At 39.9% G+C, this 25,233-nt stretch overlaps 1 long non-coding RNA gene and 2 other non-coding genes across 3 annotated transcripts in view; 2 read left to right on the top strand and 1 right to left on the bottom strand.

The window, feature by feature from the left end:
• The window catches only part of LOC130062807 (uncharacterized), a 29,202-nt gene extending 11,463 nt beyond the window's left edge, over positions 1–17,739 (top strand). The window contains exons 2-3 of the long non-coding RNA NR_185305.1: positions 106–211; positions 16,876–17,739. This is a non-coding gene — a long non-coding RNA (uncharacterized LOC130062807). The remainder of the gene's footprint in view (positions 1–105; positions 212–16,875) is intronic.
• On the bottom strand, positions 16,918–17,035 carry Mir3554 (microRNA 3554). The gene has a single exon (NR_037332.1). It is a non-coding gene; the product is annotated as a microRNA 3554 (primary transcript).
• On the top strand, positions 16,924–17,029 carry Mir31 (microRNA 31). The gene has a single exon (NR_031845.1). It is a non-coding gene; the product is annotated as a microRNA 31 (primary transcript).
• Positions 17,740–25,233: the final 7,494 nt, after the last annotated feature.

The following is a 25,233-nucleotide window of genomic DNA, read 5'->3' as shown; positions in this document are numbered from 1 at the left end:
CAGGTGGAGAGTATTGGGGGCAGGGGGACGTTGAGATTGATTGATTTAAATCCTAGCTGTGCCAAACATGCTAACCACATGACTGGTGTCTTTTTTTTTCTAAAGGTTTGCTTCCCCACCAGTAAAATGAGGTAATGGTGTGAAATCGATCACGTTGTTGAAGAGTTGAAATGAGAGATTGTGCATCAGTATCCAGCTCAGGTCCCTGCCTGTAAGTTTCCCCTTCTCGTCCCCAGCCAGCTTATCTGATAACTTTATCTTCATGGTCTTTAGCTCTAAACTGCCTGGAGAACAGGGTGGGGACATTCAGTACTCAAGATCATTGAACATCGAGACATTTATATTTAAAGAGAGCAGGGTGGCAGAAGGAGGGGCTAAAAGGGGCCACAGAGGGTCTGTGGAACCAAGCCTGCCCTGTGCTTCCAGTTTTAGCTGACATTTGAATGCCTACTGTGTGCTGGACATTATGCAAGTCCTGGAGATACAAAGAGGGCAAACAATAGAAGTTAGCTATTCTGTCCCTGTTCCCTGGCTTAGTAATTAGTTAGTCATGTGATGTCTTTGTACTGACTCCTTCCAAGTGATAACTGCCGGGAATGGTAGTTTGGCTGAACTCAGAAAGAATGTTGGGAAGCATAAATGCTATCTGCCCTGGGAAAGAGACAAAGGCTGTGACAGCACAGGATTTGATAGTCTTGTGCCACAGTCTTTCAGCTTGGGGATCTGACCCATTAGAATATCACAAAGTCAGCTTTGTGGGTATGATTTAAGCAGAATGTTATTTAACAAACGATAGAAAAATGTTAAAGTGAGTTGCTCATAGTGATCTCTTGCTTTGCAAAACATTGTTTTAGACTTGTACACATTTGGTACATGTCACACTATATAAAATACCTTCCTTGCAATGACTCCCATGAAAAATGTAACCATTTCTTTCTCCCCCAACCCCTGCTTTTGTTTTTTCCTTTTGGAATTGCATACACATTTATCTTTGTGGTTTTTGTTTTTGTTTTTTATCTTTTTTCCCCTGGAGCTGAGGACTGAACCCAGGGCCCTTGTGCTTGTTAGGCAAGTGCTCTACCACTGAGCTAAATCCCCAACCCCTGCATGCACACTTAATAGTTTAAGTCCTGTTAATAGAAGGGCTGATCAACTTGTTTATCTTGGCAGCCATCCTTCAGAACTTCAAGTCTGCTTTCATGAGCACCTTTGTGTAGAGAATGTATAATTCAGTAAGTTCGTTGAGGAAGCAAATAGTCACGTATTTAGACACTTAGGCACCAGAGTGATGGTTTCTGACTTACAGCCACAAGGCCTGATTATCTTGTTACACAACAAGAATTTATTGAAACATCGTTAGATGTAAGCCCAGAAAGAAGATGCAGTGCCATGTACCATGTGCTGGGAACATGTCCACTATCCAGGGTTAGGAGCCATAAATACCACTTTACTATTTGACCTCATTTTATTCCACAAGTGTAGAGAGAGAAGTGAAGCCCTACAGTGAGGATAGGAAAGTTGCTCACGGAAGGGGAAGTGCCTGGAAACCTTAAAAGAATGAAGGTTGAGGATAAGAGGCTCAGAAACTAGAGAGAAAAGCCCCCTTTGTTTCTATCCTGAAACAGAACTGGGTTTGAAATTGGTTCTGCTTTTCTCAGCTCTGTGGCCCTTGGTGGAACACTGGACTCTTGAACCCTTGATTGTCCTACATGTGAAAGTTCATGGCAACACATTTCACAGGGTGATTACCTACATAGTTACGATAAGCAGCAAGTTTGTATGGAAAGTGTTCATTGTGTCATAAATGGCCAGAACGTAATTGTCCCTGAACTCTAACCTTGTTAGAGAGAAACCAGTGCCTTGCTAGCTCCTCTGTTGCTGCCATAAAACACCATGACCAAGGCAGCTTGTAAAAGAAAAGCATTTAATTGTGCTTACAATCTCAGAGGGTTAGAGTCCACAATGGTGGAGGGAAGACACGGTGGCAGAACAACTGAGAGCTCACATTTCATCCATGAGCCGGGGATGGAGAGAACACTGGGAATGGTGTCCTTGCGTGTTTTGAAACCTCAAAACCTGCCCCAGTGACACATTTCTAAGAAGGCCAACCTCTTAGTCCTTTCCAAACAGTTCCACAAACTGGGGACTGAGTATTTAAACCACCACAGTCAGATTTGCATTTTCCAAGACAGTTTCTATATGCACACTCGTGGAAACAAAATGGACAAGATGAAAGTTTAGAAAGCTAACCTCAGTTGCATTCTCCTTTAGTTTCCAGACTGTGCCCATGTGGCTATTGGCTTTGTCTCGGTTTGGGGATAAAGGAAAAGGGACTCACTGAGGGCATCCTTCTACATCTGCTTGCTGCTCATTCCATTTTTGTACCATACCCCACTCACAGTAGTGTATCCTGAGTACATTTAGTGTAGATTTGGCCTTTCATGTACATTAGGGGTATTTATAGAGTCTAGTTTTACTTCTGTGAATTAAGAAAAGGGTTTCCACTATCCAGTCCGGTCAAATAGCTGTGCCCCCCCAACGTGGATGTTCTGACCCTTCAGTGTCCATGTCCCCAAATTAGTGACCGTAAAGTCTCATTGTTTCCTAGAGTTGCTTAAAGCAGGACCTCATTTACAGGAGACAATTCACGGGTGAGGCATAGCAAGCTACGTTCGTGAACACAAAACAGTGATACCCGGGGTTGGGGATTTAGCTCAGTGGTAGAGCGCTTGCCTAGCAAGCGCAAGGCCCTGGGTTCGGTCCCCAGCTCCAAAAAAAAGAAAAAAGAAAAAAAAAAAAAAACGGTGATACCCTTGTCCAAGAAGGTACCTGTTCTGGCATGAAATTTATTAAACCTCAGAGAAATGTACCTTGGAAAATGGATCCCTTAAAAAAATCCATTTATCTTAGAGGGAAGGATCAAAACAGAGCTGACCACACTTGCCCCCATCAAATATAGGTCCTGCCATCTCAGTAGCTATGCTGTGTCCACGAGTGGCTTTGCTGTGTGTTTTCTGCTCTGCTCTTTGCAGATTGACATTAACATGCCCAGCCATTCATAGAGGCACTAGACTTTTTAAATGAAAAGTTTCTGCTTGGTCAGGTGTGAGTCTAAACACAGGGTACTTAAGAAAGGCCTAGAGTTGCAGTTCTCATATTGCCCCTCAGTATACTAGGAGTGTACTGTGGGGGTGGGGGGAGTGAAGAAATGTGTTGGGGGCCCAGGGACATGGGAACAGCTATTTTCGATCTTTTCCCAGATCTTGGAATTCTTTATTCCATTAGTTTCCAACATGAAATGCTTAAAATAATTAAAATTTCTGTATAGATACTTTGTCATTCATGAGCTACTGACTTTTAGAAGCTGGTATTTAATACATATATGAAATTTGATATTTATTGGCAAAATATTACAATTACAATTCTGAGCCCTTACGGAATAATGTTTTCCTTTGATATTTTATTCCTCCAGCCATCTCTGGCTGCTTTTGGGCTGTTGGATTTTATCTCTCAGACTGTTAGGTACATCGTGATCTTCTCTGGGTCTCTGAACAGTTATTGTGACTTAGGGAATACCACCAAACACAGGGAAAATAGGTAAATAACATAAAGTCAAAGTTATTTTTTAAAGATCCAATTAAAATTATGAAATGTCTTAAAGCTATTGACTGTTCTTTAAGATAGATTAAAGAAAAGAATTTTCTTTAATTTTTTCTGATCATCTCATACACAATGAGTACTAAATTGTCACCATTTTCACCCCCCTTTCTCTCTCCACTCCAACTCCTCCTGTGCATTTCCCCGTTCTCTCACAGATTCATGGCCTCTTCTAAGTTAGCATTGTTGCAGAGGTACACACACAGCCTGCTGCGTGCACTCGGTGGCTCGCTCCCCACAAGTGTGCACGAGTTTAGGGCTGAGCACTTGGGATTGGAGAACCTAAACCTGTTCTCCCTCTCTGCAACCACTGGTTGCTCGTCTAGAAGCAGAGCCCTGTGTAATCCACCGTCCATGTTGGAATGCCACCTGGTGTTGTTTTCATGCAGGTCTTGTTTAGGCAGCCAGACCATTGAGATTTCATGGGTGTGCAGCATCCTTGTCTGAAAGACACTGTCTGGAAACAAGCATCCTGGTCCTCTGCTTCTTACAATCTAAGGAATTTCTTTTTTAGTTTAGTGTCTGCCAGTGGGTTTTCATATGTATATTAAGTTGAGAGACTGTCATGGGTGTAGTTAACTGAGTATCATTTCCCACAAATGCCAAGACTTCAAGTGATTTTCTAGAACAGGCTTAATTTATTTTTCTTCATGACTCCTTTTCACCTAAGAAATGTATACATATATGAAGTAGGTATTCAAATCAGCTATATATATGTATATATAGCTTTATGTTTATATATATTTGTATATAGCTATCCATATAAATATATACATATATATATATATATAGTCAGCTGACAATGAGTTAGAAACTTATTTTAAAACCATATAATTTTGTCATTTAGTATATACGTGGTAAAATTCCATAGTAATGAGATGGGTATGTTTATTTACCTTTACATAAAGAAATCTTGAATGGATATTTAATACTGCAAAAAGGCACACACTAAGTACTTTTCAGAGTTGATCTGTATTTCTATTTTATAACAGTTAGTGGAGATGCCCCTTCACATACATACAGAGTCCATGTAAAGCAGACGTTTGTTTAGGGCCATTTCCAAACTTTTTTGGAAGTGGTGTCATAATTTAGAAATAACCATGCAGTGACTTGGTACATTGCACAAATAATAAAATTAATAGTTAAATGAATGAATTAAGTGAATAATTAAAATGAACTAACCCTCTAGAAGCTCATTCAGCCCAAAGGCTTAAAAGTATGCAGAAGTCCTGGAGAGTGAACAGCTGCCTCCCCTGGCATGATTTTCATGAAGGAAACTGTTGTATTTTACTAGAATTGGTGACTCCAGGCTTAGATGTGGTTTTCACTATTGGATCCTCTGGCAATTTCTCTTTTGAAATATCATCTTTTAAGAGTCTGTTAAAATGTAAAAACCCAGGTGTGGTGGCTCATGCGTTTAACTCACTTGCTGAGACAGGAGGATTCCTATTAAGTTCAAAGCCAGCCTGGGCTCTAGAGTGAGGTCCAGACAAGCCTGTAGAGTAAGACCTGTCTCAAACATTTAAAATGACTTATGTAGTTGATCAACTTCCATTGTCAGTCCAAACTGTGGCTTTTGATGAACTGACCTTACATACAGTCGATGAAATTTGCAGTTTGGGAAGTTCAGAGATGGCAACTCTGAGTGAGGGGAGCGGGATTGTGGGGGTCGGTGTTGGTGCTGGGGTAGTCCACACTTCTGATTTATAGCATTGGCAAGCCTGGGCTTTGAGATTCTGAAGGAAGACTTGGAACCTTACCTTGTCAGTTTCCACTTTATTACGTTGTGGTGCAATAGTCCCTTCATGCTCAGAGTAGTGTATCCATATGTGCTTAGGGCCCTACAGTCGTGGGGCGGAAAGTACACTGTCTAAAGTACGTTTGGTTGCCTTTGGTCGTTGGATTGACCTTACGCTTACTTGAAAGAAAACATAAATTTAATTACTTTATATTTACAGTTCCCTAGGACTCTGAGGTGATGCTGAACTGTGGATGCAAACAATGGCAGCTCCCGTGATTTTACTTTCACCTTAAAAAGTAGATCTGCGGATATAGCTTAGTGGAAGAGACTCTACCCAGCATGCACCAGGCCTTGGCTTCAGTGCCCAGCACAGAAAAAAAGTAATTATTCTAGACACTCACATTTTATCTTCAAAGTGCTCACTGAATATTAATTAACTTTTTGAAACTTTAAAGGAACTCTAGCCAGCTTTGCCTTTTTGTAGTGAATATCTCACTGAAGGCAGGTGGTATAAAATTAAGCTATAATTGAGTGAAAATAGGACTATTAAAATATCCTTATTAATAAGATGCCTGGGCTTCAAAGAGGAATGATCTAAGTGGGGTAAAGTAAAGTGCTTCTAAGAAAATAATTTACTTCATGCTGAAGAAAACTGACGCTATTGGCTTGGCCAAATAAAATCTTTCAGGGGTAAGCAAAATAGATAGGTTTTAATTTGATCTCGCACTGTTGAGACTGTGCTGTGATCCTTGGCCTGATATATGCATTAAGTGTTTCTAGATTTGGGACCATTGTTTTTCCATGCCTAACCTGAGCTAAAGCAAAAAGTAATAGCAGTAAGTTCAGAATTAATCCATCCGAATGACTGGCCTAAAATATTAGCATGCTTTTAAAACAAAACTTTAGGTGTATATTAAAAGTTCAGAATAGCTTGCCATTTTTAAAGCAATTTGCATGGTGAACTTCTGAAGCTCGTTTTCACTGGTGGTTTTATTTTTCAGGCAATTATTCTAATGCAGTACACTGTTCCATAATTGCTGTCCTCTCAGCTAATACTTAAAACCCTCTCCCGTACTGCCATGAACTGATACCAAAAGTCAGTTAATATTCAACACTGTGGCAGTGTGGAAGGAGGTAAATACCAATTATATATGTAATTCTTCTCAGTTCTGTGTGATCAGGAAACAGCTACAATATAATAAAGAGAAAGATATGGCAAATATATGTACATATGGTCTGTAGTCGACAAAGGACTGACCCACTAGAGTCTGATTACAGGAGTGCTGACATGGTCCTTTCCAGTGGATCCTTGGTTTCTCATTCATAATCTGGTCTCAGTTAAAAGCAAACATTAGTTCATGCCTTGTCACGTGGTATATTTTCCATAAATGTTCTTCTCTGCTGTTAAACTCGCAATCACTAGGTGACGTTTACAGGATACAAACAGCAGAACCTACTCTTTTTTGTTTCTGGCTCACTTATGCCTGAGCAGTTAATATGTGATGATTTTTTAACTCTTCCCTAGAAAAGTGCCATCTTGTCTTTTCTAGGATTTGGTTGGTTGGTGGGTATGGACAAAGGGCTTCCTGTATCTTGGGCTGGCATAAAACTCACTACAGAATAAGATTGACTTTGAACTTCTGATCATCTTGCTCCCATCTCTTTTTAAAATATTTTGATTAATATTAATTATACATGTGGTTCCGTGGGAAGTTTTTAATTAATAAACACTCAGTGTTCTTGTGTCCCCACCCTTCCAACCTCTGGAGTCACTCTTCTGCATCAGTCTTTACTGACCCAGCACAGGCATCTCTCCTGTGAAGCCTCCCGTGACCCCTTCCAGTCAAAGGACTCCTGTTTTCTCTTGTCCTTCTTCATCATAGATGTTTCTACTTTTGCTTGTATTAAAGTATTGTTTCATTTTTTCTGCTCACCATCTGTGGTGGTTGGAATATGCTTGGCCCCAGGAGTGGTACTAATAGAGGTGTGCCCTTGTTGGAATGGGTGTGGCCTTGTTGGAGGAAGTGTGTCACTGTGGGACTGGGCTTTGAGAGCCTCCTCCTAGCTGCCTGGAGGACAATCAGTCTTCTAGCCACCTTCAGAACAAGATGCAGAACTCTCAGCTCCTCCTGTGCCGTGTCTGCCTGCGTGCTGCCATTGTGCTAATAGACTGAACCTCTGAACCTGTAAGCCAGCCCCAATTAAATGTTTTCCTTTATAAGAGTTGCTTTGGTCGTAGTGTCTTTTCACAGCAATGGAAACCCTAACCAAGACACCATGTAGTTGTTAACTATCCATGTTGAACTGCCCTGGAATATAGAAGTTAAGCATTGGGTCTTTATTGAGATGAAATGAAGTATAAATAAATACCACAATCACTAAGAGTTCCTAACATCCAGTTTATATAGAGCACTTTTTAAAATTGTATTCCAGTTTTTAAAAGTAATAGCCTAGCTTTGCTCTTTGCAGTTCTGTTTAATGGCAGGAAAAATTGAGAATACATTTAATAGACGTTTTACCTTTATCAGAGTTTTGCTTGCCACAGTTTCAGTTACCCGTGGTCCACTATGGCCTGAACATATTAAATGGAATATTTCATAAGCAAAGAATTAATAAGGTTCAAATCAGCTTTATGATACCATATTACTATAAATATTCAATACTTATTATTAATCTTTTATTGTGCCTAATTTACAGTTTAAAGCCTTATCATATATGTGGAACTAACAGAAGGTATCACAGTCTTGGAATGCATCCCCCACTGATAGCTATACATTTTTAAAGATAAAAACTAAAACCAGGTATCACTCAACTACTTCTGTGTACTTATTTCAACAAATTTGGGATTTTTATAGCTTATGATTTTTGAAACTGCTTTGCTTTTTTGTTGGATAGTTTATGCTATCTTCATATGCCAAAAATATGTTATATTGTAATGGTTTGTTAAATTCTATCATATGAGCATACTGTAAGTTATTATTGGTGATATAATTTTCCTGTTGTGTTTATTTTCTCTGGCTAATCTTACTGTGCAGACATCATACCAATTTAACATTCAACCTGTTAAATATGGAAATACTACCATACTGGTTGGAAAGTGGTCCCCACTGTAGCCTTTCTGTTCGCCCACCTCTGCTCTGGACTGCTCACCACCCAGCAGTGGCCGGGGAGCTCGTTCCTGGCACAGGGGGAGCCGGTACTCCAGGTGAGAGCCTTTCTGTTTTGTTGTGATAGTGACTTATCTATCCAGAATAATGGCACCTCTGAATCTGGGTTTCTTAGAAGACAGTAATGAGACATATTATTTCACTGCAAAATATATTCACTCCAAACAAAAATGTATTTTTCGACTAAGAAATATGCCAAGATCCTGTCAGGAAATAGCAACTTAGCCTATCTTATGGGGAGGTCAATAAAGGAGTGATTTTGAAAGGAAACAATATGGTAAATCCATGGGAAAGAAAATCGTTACACCCTTAAGTGTAAGTTCAATGATCGCTAGAAACTATAAGGACAAAGGCCCTTTTGAGAAACTGACTGACTTGTAGTTGACAGCTACAGTCGACCATTGCATCCTCTAGGGAATGAGCCCAGGGACTAGGCACTCCAGTTTTTCTCCCTGTGGTCTTTTACCAAGAATTCTTCTGGATGGGCCAAACTGGAAATCAAAAGATTGTCTCTATAGTATTTTTTTTTTTGATAGCTTCCATGGTAGTGTTAATTTGGTCAGAACAAGTAAGCCTAAAAGAGCAATGGTACACATTTAGCTGTTTTTTAAAAAATTATTCCACAATGAAAATTTCTACCTAGAGAAGAATTTTAGAGTCTCAGATGTAGGCTATAATCAGGATATGAGTTGATTATATTCACTTGACAGGTAACCTGAGTTGATGTGCGGTGATGGGAGGGAAAAAGCCACAGGGGCAGCAAGTACCTGAGAACTGCAGAGAGGTGGAAAACCACTGCGGATATGGGGGCATCTTGAATAAACAGCTCTTGGCCACAGAGGTCAGCAGTGACAGGAGTGGGTGTGTAACCACAGAGAGCAAGCATTGCCCTGCTTATCACCAGCTACTTCTCCGCAGGACCTGAGGGTAACTCATCTTCACAACTGTTCCAAAATCACCTTGGCGGAGACCTTCAAGAATGTCTCAGAGGTATAACTCAAGCAGTTTATAGCCACTGAGTCTTTTCATGGAATTTCATAAAGAAACCCAACATAAGACACAAAAATAAAACCTCTGTGTTTGGGGTGGTGCCCCTCCTTTTTTCATGCGTGCCTACCCAGGGCACGTAGATGATGTGATGAGATCATGTCGGAGTGGTTAGTCTCATGATTATAGACTCTGTCTTCCATGTCTGTGGGTGGAGCCTTCTCCCAATACTTCCCAAGTTACGGAGGCTTCTCTGTTTTCTCTAGACTTGTTTTATTAGCTAGTTGATAATGAATTGGTGATGATGTAACCACCCAGCTATCTGAGAACCTAATACCCATGACGTCTACTACAAATGCACATTGCAGAACTTTTGTAAATGTATTGGTGCTCTCTACAAGAGTCTGAGCCGCTTGCTCTGCCACGTGCCTGTACAGTGCAGCAGGTTTAGGCACGTAGAGAGTCTAGTGGACGGTAAGGGCTGAGAATTCTGGTCTGGTGGGAGCCTAGAGAGAGCAGGAGTTCCCAGAAAGAGCAAGTTAGCTTGAGTCCTAACCAAGCAGCCCAGGTGTATTCTCAGGTCTACCAGACTGTAAAATCTAGGGTAAATGAAAGCACACGACTTACCTAGAAGGAGAACTCTGCTTCTGTGATATGGAAATTGGGTAAGCTGCTTATAGTTATGTTTTTAAGATACTTTGTAAATTAGAAATAAATTCAGTAATAAAACTCTAGTGAGACATAAATACTTGTATACATAGGTGATTGGATGTACAGTTATGTTTCCCACGATTCACGCACAGATGTCTTATTGGGCATTACTCTGTTCCAGATACACAAAAATAAATATTCATAATATCTATGTTTATTGAAGAGAGTATGTATTTCAACTATAAATAATCATAATTTAATGTTTCCAAAGTGGCTAAGCCAAATTATTCTAAATTAAGCAGTAAATTTTAATAGGATTTCTAGGTGTGATTTCAAGAGAATGATATTTCTAAAAGTGCCTGTGTATTCTATAAAATAAGCATCTTTTTGGTTTATTGTATAAAGGCAGGTCTATAGCCTGTCTAAATGAGTAACTAGTAAGTCACACATCTTTTGTTTACACTTTCTCTTTTCTGCTGTTATAAAACCTGTGTGTTGCTAATTCTAGACTAAGCATCTCAGTGGACTGAGAGAGGGCCTTGTCCCAGATGTTCTCAGCACAGTGGACTCTGGTTCTTTGATACAGTATCAGTGCCCTGGTAACAAATGCATTGCAGTGTAGTGTAGCTGGGACAGTGTGTCTTCTTCCTGAATTTCAAACATAAACCCAAATTGAAATTGCCCAACTAATACCTGCTTTGTCCTTCTTGCCAAAAGTTCCAGTTGCAGCTATACAAGTGAAAATGGGTGTAAATTAATTTTAAAATGTTCTTCCCATATTTCTGCCTTAAAGAAGGAAATGTGTTTATGAAATATATTAGTGGCCCTTGTCAAGAAGTCAAACTGCTTTGGTTCCATGCTGCTTTTCCAGAGCAAATCTTCTCTAGACTGACGTCATAATCAAGATGGAATGCTTCAGAAACAGTCCTTTTCAATACAAACAAAGCAACAAAAGCACAAAGAGTATGCGAATGGCTTTAAAAAATACCAACAAATTTGTAGTAATATACCTGATGTTGCAAATGGCACACATCTTAGGCAAAGGCTTCCTTGCCATCTGCAGGAACAAGTATTCCTGAGGCTAGAACATTGTTAGATGCCAGTAGTGAGATGTGCACAGTCAGCTGCTGATGTCCTTTCCAGGATTGCCACCATGGCCTGCAGGGCCATCCAGTTGGCCCCCTGCCAGGTCCTCTTTCTGGCACACATGTTCTCTAACGTTGAGCTCATGGTCTTGGTTCTCCAGGTTCTCTTGGGGTTTCCTCATTTCTCTTCTGTCTTTGTCTTTGTGGGTATTTACTGTGGAAATGATTTACATATTTCCAGAGGACTAGAGTAATTGGGTGGGGGCATCTAGAAATGCACACACGAGTGCACTGCTTGGTGTGAATTGACATTTTCAGAGCTTAGCTCAGTGCGAGACCTTGGAGATGCGCATATTGAAGGGGAGCACGAGGAGACGGTACAGGGAAGTAGCATGCTCTTCTTGTCCGTTTGCTTTTTGACACAGGGTCTTTCAGTGTATGAGCATCCGTGTGGGCATAAGTCATCACTTGCAGCTCTGTACAGTTTTATGAAAAGAATAAAATGTAGAGCTTTAACCATGTAGAGCTTTAGGAAACTTGGAGAGACTCGATCAATGAGGCAGTGCCTGCATAGTGTAGAAAGCACAGGGAGCTGTTGTGGTTGGAAGCACTTCTGTTCTCTCCTGTAGAGTGTCAGATGGGACCACTACTCACCACAGTCACCTGGAGCTCCTTAATGTGGCCAGGCTGCGTTCCACCTTGAAACCCCATCTGGAATCAGCTCGTCTGGAAGCTTTTGGAGTCTTTGGATCTGAATACTGCCCTGTCATTGATAGCAATTCACAACATTAGATTTTAATAGACCAAAAGCCTATGTGAACAAAAATGGCGATTGGGCCCAAGTTGCTGGTAAGACTTCACCAGTGAAGCCAAAATGCCCTGCAGGGTGAAACGGCTGGAAACATCCGGGTTGTGTATATAGTGCTCCTTAGTCTTACCAAAGGGGATTGGTCATTGCCGGCATGGCATTAGGCTGTTTGGACCACCATTTAGAAAAAATGGCGATCTGGGTTCAGTGAGACCCACAGCTTCCCTGGCTTGCAGGTGACCATCTTCCCTGCTGTGTCTTCATAGACTTTTCCTTACTTCCCTCTGACGTAGGGGAGGCCGTGGAGGGGGTGTAGCAAATGCTCTGGTGCATCTCTTCTTACTAGGTCACAAATCCTGCTGGATCAGGTTATCACCCTTATGAACTTACTTAACATTAATTACTTCAGGTTTAATTACCTTAGGGACCCCATCTTCAAATGCAGCCTCACTTGGAGTTGGTAAGGATTTCAATTGGAGGGGTGTGGGGAGTGGAAGTATTCAGTCCACGGTTATCATTTATTTGTTAACATTTATCCAGAAGGGTAGACGTTATAACAGGCTGTTCGTAAGGTTGTAATAAAGACCTTTCATCCGCAGATGTTGTTGAAAGTTTGCATATACATCACCATGTTTAGTTATTATGATAATAGCTCATTTGAGTCTCCCTGGGACCATAGAAGGTAGGTATCTTTTGTCTCTGGTAAGCACAAGGCTTAGATAAATTAGGTGAGTTACTAATTAGGAAATAAAATTGCAGTCTTGTCGTATGAACTGTGTCACACAGATGTTCAACATAACTGTCTAACATCACAGCTCAAGGCCCGGATGACAAGGGCAGAGTTGTCTGGACAGGCTCTAGAATCCTTCTTATGTCATCATTGCCCTTACTCCTGTAAAAGTGGGTGCCAGCACGCTCCAGCCTGTGCTCTGTCAAGGACTCAGCCTTACTCCAGCTCCCACTTGGGAGCTCACTGTGACCAGATGCCCAAGCCTTACTTCCAACGGTGCTTCACATATAAGAGACGTGTGACAGGGATGGCACTGATGGGATCAGTGACTTCCTTGAGCTCATGACCCTCCCAGCATCATCACTGTAATCACTTACAGACAGGGTTAATTCCTACTGATGCTGTGTTTTTAAAGAGCATGCTGGGAAACTAGTCATATTGTGTACTTTAAAAAGCCAATTGTTTCTCCTTCCCTCTTTCCCACTGGGTTTCTATGAATTTAGGCAAATAGAAAATGGCTTCATTTTGGCCTTCTTTACTGGAGATCCTATTAAAGTATCTTCTACATTTTCTACTAGCTAAAACCTGATTCTGTATAGAATACACTTAAAAATTAAGATCGTGAAGACTGACTGAAGTTTATCATCATTTATGGTTTGTCCTGAATTTTAATAATGATAGATGTATTTCTCCTTTCCTCTGAAGGAAAAGAACTCAAGAATGGATAGAAGGGTGTAACTGATAAATGAGAGTCCCTGAGAGGAGACAAGCCTGATAGTCTGTGTACTGGGAGAAAGACAGGTAGCGGGTGGGGATGAGGGAAGAACGTGGGGTCATTCAACAGTCAAGACTGGGCAAGCAGGGAGTAAAACTTGTTTGGAGCAGTTCTTCTGTGTATTAATAGTTGTCTCAGTTATACAAACATTCACTTGAGCAGTTCCTGATTAATTTAATTCCTAAATTAAAGCAGTTCTGTGTTTAGTAGTTTTCTTCCATAGAAAGAATTCTATAAAATTAAAATTATATAAACAATGGATGTGTGTGCGTACACAGTCCTACTGAAAGGGCACTTGAGAAACCTGAGATATTATTTCATTTTTCTTTTCTATACATCATCCTTTTTTAAAAAACTCTTTTAAAAGATCTTACATTGTAAGTTTTTTCTCTAAAATTCATATGGCTGAGTTCTTAGGTACAATTTGAAGTGGGTGTTTTTGTTTTTGTGTGTTTATTTTTATCTACTGTGTGTGTATGCACACACACACACGATTCCCTTCCACCTTGTTGCTTTTTCTCTCACTGGGACATTTCTATATGTAAATGAACAGTGACTACACAGTGTGTGACAGTGACACTTGAGGTTCTTGTGTAGATTTTGAATCTCTCCAGTGACCTTCCTATTATCATTGCCCATATCTAAGAAATGGTATTTTTTCACCATAACCTATATTTACCTATGTGTGTATAATATGTATATATCTTTTAGTGTGTGTGTGTGTGTGTGTGTGTGTGTGTGTGTGTGTGTGTGTGTGTGTGTGCGCGCGTGCACGTGCCTTTTTTGCAGCTCACCAGATGTAAGGCAGACACACATCTGGCTTCTATCAGTTAGGGAATAGCTTTAAGCACATCCTGTGAAATTGTCTGTTCCCAAAAGTAATCCCAACACATTCAGTAAATGTTATTTCCCCCCCACAGTTATGTTCCTGATTGGACCACAAAGTTTTCCATAATGCTGTACTTAAAAAATAGTACATTCTGCTCTTTACCCATAATCATCAGCAACTCCTCATACCAGCCTTCTTTAGGACAAATATTTTAAACACAGCACATTAAATAAACTAATTCCAGTTCTGGAAGGAGGCATCGTGTACAGCTGCGCCAGCTTTGCAGTCACCATGGTTGAACTGATTTCCTTCCTTATCTCTGCGTGGGAAGTACAGCCAGTGTAGCTAGCTCTCCCCTGCTCCCATGTCTAGGACTTGCTAGCCTTGCTTCTAGAATGGCTTCAAGTCAGTCATTTACAAAGGAAATCAAGCTGCTAGTTTCAAAGTAAAAATTAGTTCGAATTTTATTTGGATATTTACACTAGTAAAGAGACTCAAAAGAAAGAAGTCATTTTAGGATATGAAAATTATAAATGGTCCATGTATCCTCAAGGAGTTCCACTGTCCGCAGCTCTTAACACTCACCTTTAACTGTAAGCACTTGAAATAAGGGATCCATAATTCATTTTTTGTTTTGTTTTATTTTTTAGTTGTAACATAATTATGATTATGTGACATGATGTTTATGTCATGAGGTGTATATATATATATATATATATATATATATATATATCACCAGCAGTCACTACAAGTCCTTGATTAGCTGAGTATCACAGAAATATTAAAATGAAAAGCCCACAATGTATAACAATGGTAACAACTTTCTTAATAAGCATAGTGTAATGGTATGAGTGAATTGTCAACAGACAGAATATATAATCTGGGTGATCAGTGATAGCAAGGAATGCCTGTGGGGGCTGTTTCTGTTAATTGATGTGAGAAGAACATTCCCTGCAAGTAAGAGGAGAGGTGAGAAGCTGTACGTTCTTCGCAGCCTTCTGATAATGGACATGGTAATGGTATGAGAGCTGCATCAGCCGCCCTCCCAGCCGCCGTCCCACTGCCTTGACTTCCTGCCTTGGTGAACTGCCCTTTGAACTGCAAACTGGAGTAAATGCTTTCCCCCTTCAGCTTTGTGAGGTTATTTTATCACAGCAGCAGAAAAGAAACTGAGACAGGGTACAGACCTAGCTACTTCTGGACCTTGGAACTATAAACCGAGGTATTTTAAAACAAGAAGTAGAAGGGAGATATGAGTCACGGTCTTAGACCATCTTTCTCCTAAATGAGCCTCATCAAATAGCCAGTAAGTTCTCAGATGATTATTGTCTCAGGTAAATCAAATAATTACCTGACATTCATATTTGAGCCATATTTGCTGTGCTGACTGAACCAAGAACTATTAAATATACTTACAATAATGAATATCATCTCTTAAATAGTCTTACATCAATTAGTATCTTTACACTCTTTTACCTGACTCCAGGGCAAGAAAGGGGCTTGTGCTCCTTCGTAACCTAGATGACCAAGAGAAATGTAGCACGTACTTCATGCGTGCCACTGAGTGACGGTGTAATGCTCAACTTTGCTTCTAGGAAACAGTTCATATTAGCTATATCCAAGTGAGTAAATGGTCCACCTCTGTACCTCTGTTGCACATTTATCTACTGCTTTAAATAATATTTTAACAAACCTATTAAAGCAGAAAACAAAAGTAATTTATAATTCTAATTATTTTAAAATTATAAAGTCATCTAAAATAATCACTTCTGTACCCTTCAAGAAAAATGTTATGGCATAATCTTGTATGTATACATTTTACACAGAAATTATCATAGGAATGTCATTATTGTGCCTTAATCTGATGTAAGGACCAGGAAACTATTTTATAACTACATCATAATTCATTTGGGTTGGTTTCCATAATATTGATGGACATTCATAATCTTTCTAGTCTTTAACAATTCGTACCGATATTGTAGTGAACATCTTTGAACATAGAACTTTTTCAGTTGTGTTTGTGTAAAATATTCCAGTCTGAGAGTTCTTGACTTGAAAAGCTTTCCGTTTAAGAGTTCATGAAGCAACGGCGTATCCATACACTGTGAGGTGACAGCTTAATATTATTAAGGGGCATTCAAATGGCCAAGATAGGCCAAGCAGAACATTATGCTATCTGCAGTACTGTGCTGAGGTCACTTCTGTGGGTTGTGAATATGGCTGTATTCATCATTGTCAGTTTATGACTTAATTTTACTTCAGAGCCACCTTGTCATTTCAAAAGCAGCAAATATTCTGAGCTTTGTGTTACTCAAGGAACATTTAAAGCAGGAACTAACCACAGCCTCTCTGCATAACTGCCTTCAAAATTGGACACTAAGGGAGACTGTTGCTTTAGGGGAGAGCCTGTGTTTTTAACTAATGAGTGTGTTTTCCCTCCCTCAGGTGGAAGGAGAGATTGTGGAAAAGTAAAACAACAAAGAGGCGTGGTATTGCTCCTGAAACTTGGAACTGGAGAGGAGGCAAGATGCTGGCATAGCTGTTGAACTGAGAACCTGCTATGCCAACATATTGCCATCTTTCCTGTCTGACAGCAGCTTGGCCACCTCCATGCCATTCCTCCGTGTCCTGCTACAAGCAGTACGTGATGTGTAGGGGTTCTGCGACTAGGTCCGCCTCACCCTGACTTCTCTCCAACCGTGTGCCGAGTCACTCACTCCATTCTACCTACACTGGCCCAAAAGAACTCTGTTCTAGGACAAACCAGGAATGTTCCTGCCTCTCCTTACCTGCCTTTGATCATCATTTGGGTGTCAGTGGAGAACTCTTTCACCATGGCACTATCTGTAAAACCTTCCATGTACCCAGCCACCGTTCACCTCATGACCTGCTCTGACTTTTCAGAAACACTGGGCACTACCTGCACATTGTCTGCATGGTTGCTGCTTTATTTCCTGAACCAGATTATAAATCCTTTAAGGGATGCCAGTCTTCACTTCTTATTCAATGTAGCCTTAGACCCTGACATTTGTAAGTCCTCAAATCTTGTCTTTGAAACTCTACCGTGAACTTATTGTGCAATAGAGGTGTCAAATAATTAGATTTTACCATGTCATGAATGGCTCTGATGAAACACTGGTTTATAAGTAACAAAGAATAAACAAATGACATTGATTTCTAAACCTGCAATCCCAACATCTTAAAGGAACCACAATAAAGTTACCATCAAGTCTACCAATTCAGAGAAGACAAAATATTGTACTGAAAAGATATTATATTTAAAATAAAAGCTACTTTCCAGTCTCAGTATGGGTGTCACTTCTGTGTTCTTAGTTAAACTATCATTTTCTCTGTTGGAAGATCATACTGACTACACAGGATCCTTGAGGTACATGTAGTGAGATTAGTCTTAACCATGTCTAAATGCTTTTACCTAGAAAATTTATGATGTGCTCATATTGGTAAAAATGCCATGAGTTTTAATTATTTTACTGCCCTGGAGTCTTGTCTTTATTTAGAACCAGGTGATCTTAAGTGGAAACTCCAGACTTAGAGTATGTGGTGTTCTATATGAAGTCACAGAAATGTTGAGACCAAACAGTTAATTAGCATAGATCTCCAATGTTTCTCCTGGTTCTTTTCCATGCCTCACCTTATTTCTGGAGTTACTCATTGTCTACCAACCTGTGACTTTTATACATCCATTAACTCATTATAATATGAATGCTTGAATATCTGATACTCATACTTTAAATCATTAAAGTTTTAGTAAGAAGTTTCCCTCATAATACACTAAATTTTATATGAACTTGATGCTTTTCCATGGAAGAAAGTAACTGTCACTCTTCTTAGCTGGGCGTTGTAACCCCTGCATCCAGAAAATACTCATTATGCCTTGCACATGCCTCCGAGAGTTTACTGAACAAAGCCCTTAATTTCACAGGTGGGCAGCACAAAGTGGTGGCAATTCAGCCTACATTATTTTGTGTGTGTGTGTGTGTGTGTGTGTGTGTGTGTGTGTGTGTGTGTGTGTGTGTGATATATTCTCTTAACATGGGTAATTAACAAATAAGGCAATAGGATAATTAAATGGCTTCGAAATATTAGGTACTTCTTCTGATCTCAGGTAACTACATGTTTGATTCTCTTAGGACCTGGTGAATTTGTCACCTTTGTTCTTCCAATTCTAGAAATAAAGATACAAAACACAATATCCAGCAACACTTGGAGGTCATTCTGAATGTCGCAGTGTCCATGAAGACTGAGGAACCCAGTTAGTATCAGAGACCTGACTGCCATGTCGCTTTGTTCATTTGTTATTTTAATGGGAAAAGAAAATGTTGAGGAATAATAAACTAGAACTGACAATTTATTGTAAGAACTTAGATATTTAAAAAATATATTTCCATCTATATTTAGTTTATAAAAGCTGTTGGACCTTGAGGGTTTTTTTTTTTTTTTTGCCTTTTCCCCAGTTGTGACTGCATCTGTTGTACAGATAGCCTCTGCCCCCTCAACCTCAGCGCAGCTGATAAGCCAGGTTCCAAGTGAAAATGAACTTGAAGTTTAGATAAGCCCTCCTCATCTGAAATCATATGATTGTAATTTATAAACACCTGCCCTCAACTTGTTATACTGAGTGAATGGTCATCAAGGAGATGCTAACGAGTCAGTAGTCTAACTTCACCAGCAGCTTTTAAATGCCCTGGACTTTTGAGTGACTCCTAATGTTCAGTCCCTGGGAGAATTTGTTTTAAAATGCACATTCCCAAACTGTCCCCTGGAGATCTGGGTTTGATAGGTGATCTTTGAGACTTAAGACTTTCCATTTTTAATGAGCGCCTTGTCGATTTGGATTCTATTTGAGAAGGCACCATACTTTGAAGACATTCAACTTAGGTCCTAAGTCAGAGGGCAAGTATTTAAAAAGGTGTTTTTTGGTATGGAAGTTGGCCATAGCCATGAAAAGAGTTTGCTTTCCCACTGTGTCTTTGCTTGCAAAAACTAGAACGATGTTTTGTGATGTGTTTTCTCCTCTGAGGTCACTTATATAAACAGCCCATATATCTGTACTCGGGAGCATTGCACCCTGGACGGCCACAGTGCTTCTGCACAGTTGTTTTTAACTTCCATCGTCTTTGCTCCAGGCCTTCACGTTACAGCCCCCAAGTTGTTTTGTTTTCTGATTGACATGTTGACCCAAATCTTTCACCTCTAAATAGTCACTCTTCTGAAGACTTACTGTCAAAATGTAAATGATACATGAACACCTTGGGGCTACAGACGAGGTCTAATTATGCAGAAGGGGAATTTCCAAGATTTATAGGACTCTTTAACAGTTGTAAATCTTTCTTTAACCCAAGGGTTTATATCTTAATTGATCTATTTCTCCATGAGTTTTTGTTTTTGTGGATATTTTTATAAATTAGGACAGCTTTTCATTTGGAAGCAGTGTTGTGTAATGGAGCTTCAGACTGAAATGTAGAAAGGTTTGTGCAGGCGCCAGCCAGGGCATTTTCTTGTACAAGGCATGATTTGGGGCAAATCATTTAATTGACTCCCTTAGTTGTGAGGCAGGTAAAGATTTTGTGAAATATTATAAAGAAAGGAGGTAAAAGAAAAATAAAAGCTGTAAAAACTAGCTGCATATCAAGATGGAAGATAATCTATACAAAGAGACTAGTTATAAATGTTAGTAGGAATTAACTCTATTATTTTTTCAAAGGCAACAAATTGTCTCAGAATATGAGGGTCTCTGCTATTAAGCCTAACAACCTGTGTTGATCTCCAGGACTCTCAAGATGGAGGGATAGAACCATTTTTTTCTTTGACCTCCACATTTCCACTGAGATACATGTCCAACGTGCATACTTGTGCACACACAGAAATAGATATAATGTTTTTCAACATCTTACTGCTTTGTACTATTGTACAATTCAATAAGAAAAAAACGTGAGTTCTGAGTTAAAGACATAACTTGTTCTCATCCAATATAAAGTACTTCTTTTCTACTTTGTCTCAACGAAAACTTCTGTTTCTCATATGCTGCTGAAAAACCATATTAGGGGATCAGATGTAACTCAGAAATAGCATGCCAGGAGTTCAGTCCCCAGCACTCAAGTAAATAAAAACAAACAACAAACAAAGGTGTCTAAGTGGAATGTGGCCATGTATGCCTAAAAGGCCAGTACCCAAGAGGGAGAGACCAGGAGGGTCATTATTTGAAAGTCTGTGCTACATAAAAGAGTCAAAGCCACACTGAGGGTGTAGCTCAGTGACAAAGCACTTCCCTAATGTTCAAGGCCATGGGTCCAATCTCTGACTGTAAAACAAATAAATAGAAATCAAGAGGACCTCAATAATGACTCGTGACTCACAGTCACTCTTTCCAACTCCAAGTTGAACAAGGTGTGAAATAAAAAAGTACTGTTAAGTGTCAAACTCTATAGCTGGAAACAAGATCTAAGTTTGTATTAATTTTATATAGTTTATAAATTCCTTTATCTCTTTTTCCATGCTCACAAAACTTTGCTTTGGCACTCGTTGAGATTTTAATAGAATTACTCTATTTTAATCCTGTCTAGAGGATATCCTAACTGCTTACTTTGAGTGGTAATGGGAGGGTGAGGATTCGGTTGTATGGGAGACTCATCTTGTGGCAGCCATGCTCTTGAGGGGCACAGCCTAGACAGAGCAGGCAAAGTTGGGAGTGTCCACCACAGCAGTGCATCTCTAAACCACAGGAGACCCACTGGCCTGTTCTTAGTTTCCATTGATATGTGGACAATGTTTTCATTCCTGTTAAGTCACCTGATATATTGCATAACAGAAAAACTCACACCAGAGTTTTCTTTTAAAATGCAACTTAAGTTAAACAAAAATGTTAAGAGACGCATGATCAGTGAATATGACAGACGGTTGGAAAATATTGCTCAAACTTAAACTGAAGGTTAGGTAAAATCATGTGGGGAAGCAGCTGGAGAAAGCCTCCTGAAAAACAAGCTAAAATTACCTAAAGTTTCTCCAGTGTATGATTCACTTTGAGATATAAGAAGTGTTTGTGCATGAAGGAATTTTTTTCTTTTTTTTCCATTTTTATTAAATAGGCTAATTCTTATTTACATTTCAAATGTTATTCCCTTTCCCAGTTTCCTGTCCATCAACCCCATAACTCCTTCCCCTCCCCTTCTATATGGGTGTTCCCTTCCCTACCCACCCCTTATTACTGCCCCCCCAACAATCCCCTACACTGGGGGGTCCAACCTTGGCAGGACCAAGGGCTTCCCCTTCCACTGGTGCCCCAACAAGTCTATTCTCTGCTACATATGCAGTTGGAGCCCTGAGTCAGTCCATGTATAGTCTTTGGGCAGTGGTTTAGTCCCTGGAATCTCTGGTTGGTTGGTATTGTTGTTCTTATGAGGTTGCAAGCCCATGAAGGAATTTTTTAAAGTGAGGATTAATGTACTTTGCCTAAAAATTATGCACACACTCATCCACACCCCCAACACACAAAGTGTTGTTTCATTGCTATTAAGGCATAATACTGCTTCACATCATAAGGAAAGTGTCTTAGCCAAAGCATTGTTGGTAAGTGATAAGCAAGTTCATTTAGAAGCTGACTAGTCAGTCAGAGTTTGAGTAGTTCATTCAGTGTTTGTACTTTCTTGGAGATAAGATGATCTTCACTGTCAAGCTAGCATTTTATATCAACAGGTATGTTGGTATGGCGTATGATCTGCAATGTGCAATGAAAGCAGAAACCCTTTCTGTGTTGTCTAGAAAACTTGCAACATCTTAGTTTTCATACAAAAGAGAAAAAAGCAAAGAGAAACCAGTAAGAGCATTTGCTGTGTGCTGCCTGTGTACCTGCCATGAGACCCATGATTTAGAAAGGTATCATCAAAGACCATTTGCCCAAACTTAGACAAGAAGTCTAGAAATACCTACAGGGAGAAGAATCAAGTATGCATGAGGAAGCAGGAAAGGGAGAATGGAGTGCCTGGGAAATGAGCCATGCTTTGGATTAATGGTTTGCAGACTTTGAAATGTCCTGTCAGATTGCTTTACTTGGCAGAAAAATGAGTGACTTGGTTTGCTGATTCCAGATTAATTTCACATAATGGACTTCAGAGACTTAGCACGAAAACTTTTAATTTCACCTGTTCCTGGGCTAGGAGGCAGGGATGGTTGTAGACACTCAACTCAAGTTTATTGAAAAGAAAGATCACATTGAGAAAGGTTAAAAAAAAGAAAGAAAAAAAAAGCAAGTATGGTGATCAAGTAAATAGATATAGTCTCAAGAAATTCCCACTTTGAAATGTTCAGTTTTTAGGTGGATATTTTCTAAACATTTCTCTAAACATATTCCAAATAGCCATGTTCTTATAAGTGTTTTCAGCTATGTAATTTTGCATATATAATTGTCTCAGTACTTGAACTAAAAGTAAAAGTTCTATCGGTACTCGGTACTCTTACCTTGGGCAGAGGAGATGTCTCAGTTGGTAAACTTCCCAGCATTGAAGAGGCATAAATAGGTGGGTCACCAGGGACTTCTGGAGTATTGATATATGAACTCTAGGTTGAGTGAGACCCTGTCACACAAAATAAGGTGGAAGACAAGAGACTGAGTAAGACTCCATGCTATCTGCCTCCATGTATACCTGTACCCAAAAGGACACATACATAAAGAAATCCTTACTTAACTTCCTCCATTAGAGTCTTTCTGTCATTCATCCAAACGTCTTTAATTCATTCTCATAAAACACATAGAGCACCTTCCCACTACGTTCAGTCTAAGAAAACAGATAAGCAGGCTACATGAGGAGTTTAAGGGGCATACCTTATGGAAATGAGGAAAATACAATCCAAGAAAGAGGAATTTGTGTTTGTTAAGGAATGAAATTAGAGGGGCGGAGTATCATCGTAAGGCAGAGGGCATGTGTGAGATCCCTAAAATTGCAGATTTCAACACATCAGGCACAGAAATGTGGGGAATGTTCATAGTAGTGAGGGGAGGAACAGATCGTATAAGTTATACAAGCAGGGAACACAATTGTCTTTTAAGCCTGATTAAAGAACAGAGCTTTTAGCAATGTGATGGGCACTGAAGTATCTAAAGTCATTGTTGTGTAAAATGAAAAGATTTATAATTTGTTATTATTTCCTTTGATTTTAAGACAAGATCTCACTCTAGACCTGGTTGGCCTGGAATTCTCAATGTAGACCAAGCTGGCCTCGAACTCACAGATCTGTCCATCTCTGCCTCCCAAGTTCTTGGCTGAATGGCCTATACCACTATGCCCTGTGAAGTTGTTTTTTTTTCTTAAATATTCAGATTCTCTCCACAGAATCATTCATTTTCTCCCTCTTGCATATCCTGGAAGGTAAACTCTTCTTGAAGCCGGTCCTCTTCTCTGGTACGGGGCCATTCTTCACTTAGAGGCCAGGAGGAGTCAGAAATTGTAGTTAGGTGTCTCCTCTTGGCCTCTCCTTCCCTTCCTCTTCAGGAATGTTTTAAATTATTCCTCTCCTTTTTTGTATCTTTATTTTTCATTCTTCCTCAGTATCTGCATCATGTTTTTAAATCCTGCATACACTAAACACATCTTTCTAGCCCAGACTAGTTTTATTACTGTTTTGCATTTCCAATTGCCTTCTATGTCACTACACAGGCTATGTAGATGGTACCACCAGCTCAACTTGTAGAAAACCAGAAACTCCCTTCACCCAAATGACATCTTGATGAAACTCTTTGTCACCAATCTACCTTGGGAACCAAACATCACTTGTTTTCTTCCTCAGCTCAACTGCCTATTTCCATCTAGTAGGTACCACATCCTGTAAGTTCCATCTCTGTAGTTTCTCTCGTATATACTTGCTGATTCCCACTCCTGCTGACACTGCCTCCATTCATATCCAGCTTCCAGTTACACACTATATAATCTTCCAGTTCTTCCAATTTCTAGTTCACCACACACACAACCCAAATCTACTTTACACACCTGCTAAAAGTGTTTTCCTGGAGCATTTGATTTCCTAGTTCTCCTAAAGCATTTGATAGTCTTAATACATTGTTGATTTAGCCTGACCAAAGTACTCCACAGGTTTGAACCAAAGCACATGTTGGTTACTTTTGCTTTTTTTCCCACTGCTGTAACCAGATGCATGTTTAAGAATGGACACTTCTTTTGGCTTACAGTTTAAGCAGATACTGTCTTTGGTAGTGGGGAGAGCATGGATTCAAGAGTGTTCAGTGGCTGGATGCAGGAGTGTCACGTAGCATCTGCAGCTAGAAAGAAGAGAGAGATGAATGCAGGTGCCCAGATCTTTCTCCTTTTTGTTCAGTCCCATGGAATGGGGCCACCACATCCAGGTAAATCTTCCTCAGTAAACCCCTCTAGGAATGGCTTCATAGCAACACCACAGGTGAGTTTTCATGGTGATTATGAATCTTGTTGAGTTGACCATGAAGACTAACAACTTGACACAACCTAGGGTCATCTGGGAAGAGGTAACCTCAGCTGAGAAAACGCTTCCGTCAGATTGGTCAATAGGCAGGTCTGTGAGGTATATTCTTGACTAGTGATACTTGTAAGCAGGATCAGCCCACTATGGGCAGAGGCAGCCCTGAGTTGTATTAAATAGCCATATTTAACTGAGCCAGCCATAAAGGACAAGCCAGTAGGAATGTTCCTCTGTGTTCTTTGCTTCAGTTCCTGCCTCCAAGTTCCTGCTTGAGTTTTTGCCATGATTTCCCTTTAAGATGGACTGTAAGTTGTAAGCTGAAATAAATCCTTTCTCCCT

The sequence above is a fragment of the Rattus norvegicus genome, chromosome 5, assembly GCF_036323735.1.
Source record: "Rattus norvegicus strain BN/NHsdMcwi chromosome 5, GRCr8, whole genome shotgun sequence".
Classification (NCBI taxonomy): Eukaryota; Metazoa; Chordata; class Mammalia; order Rodentia; family Muridae; genus Rattus; species Rattus norvegicus.
The sequence above is the reverse complement of the archived record's forward strand: the minus strand, read 5'-3'. Positions and strand labels throughout refer to the sequence as shown.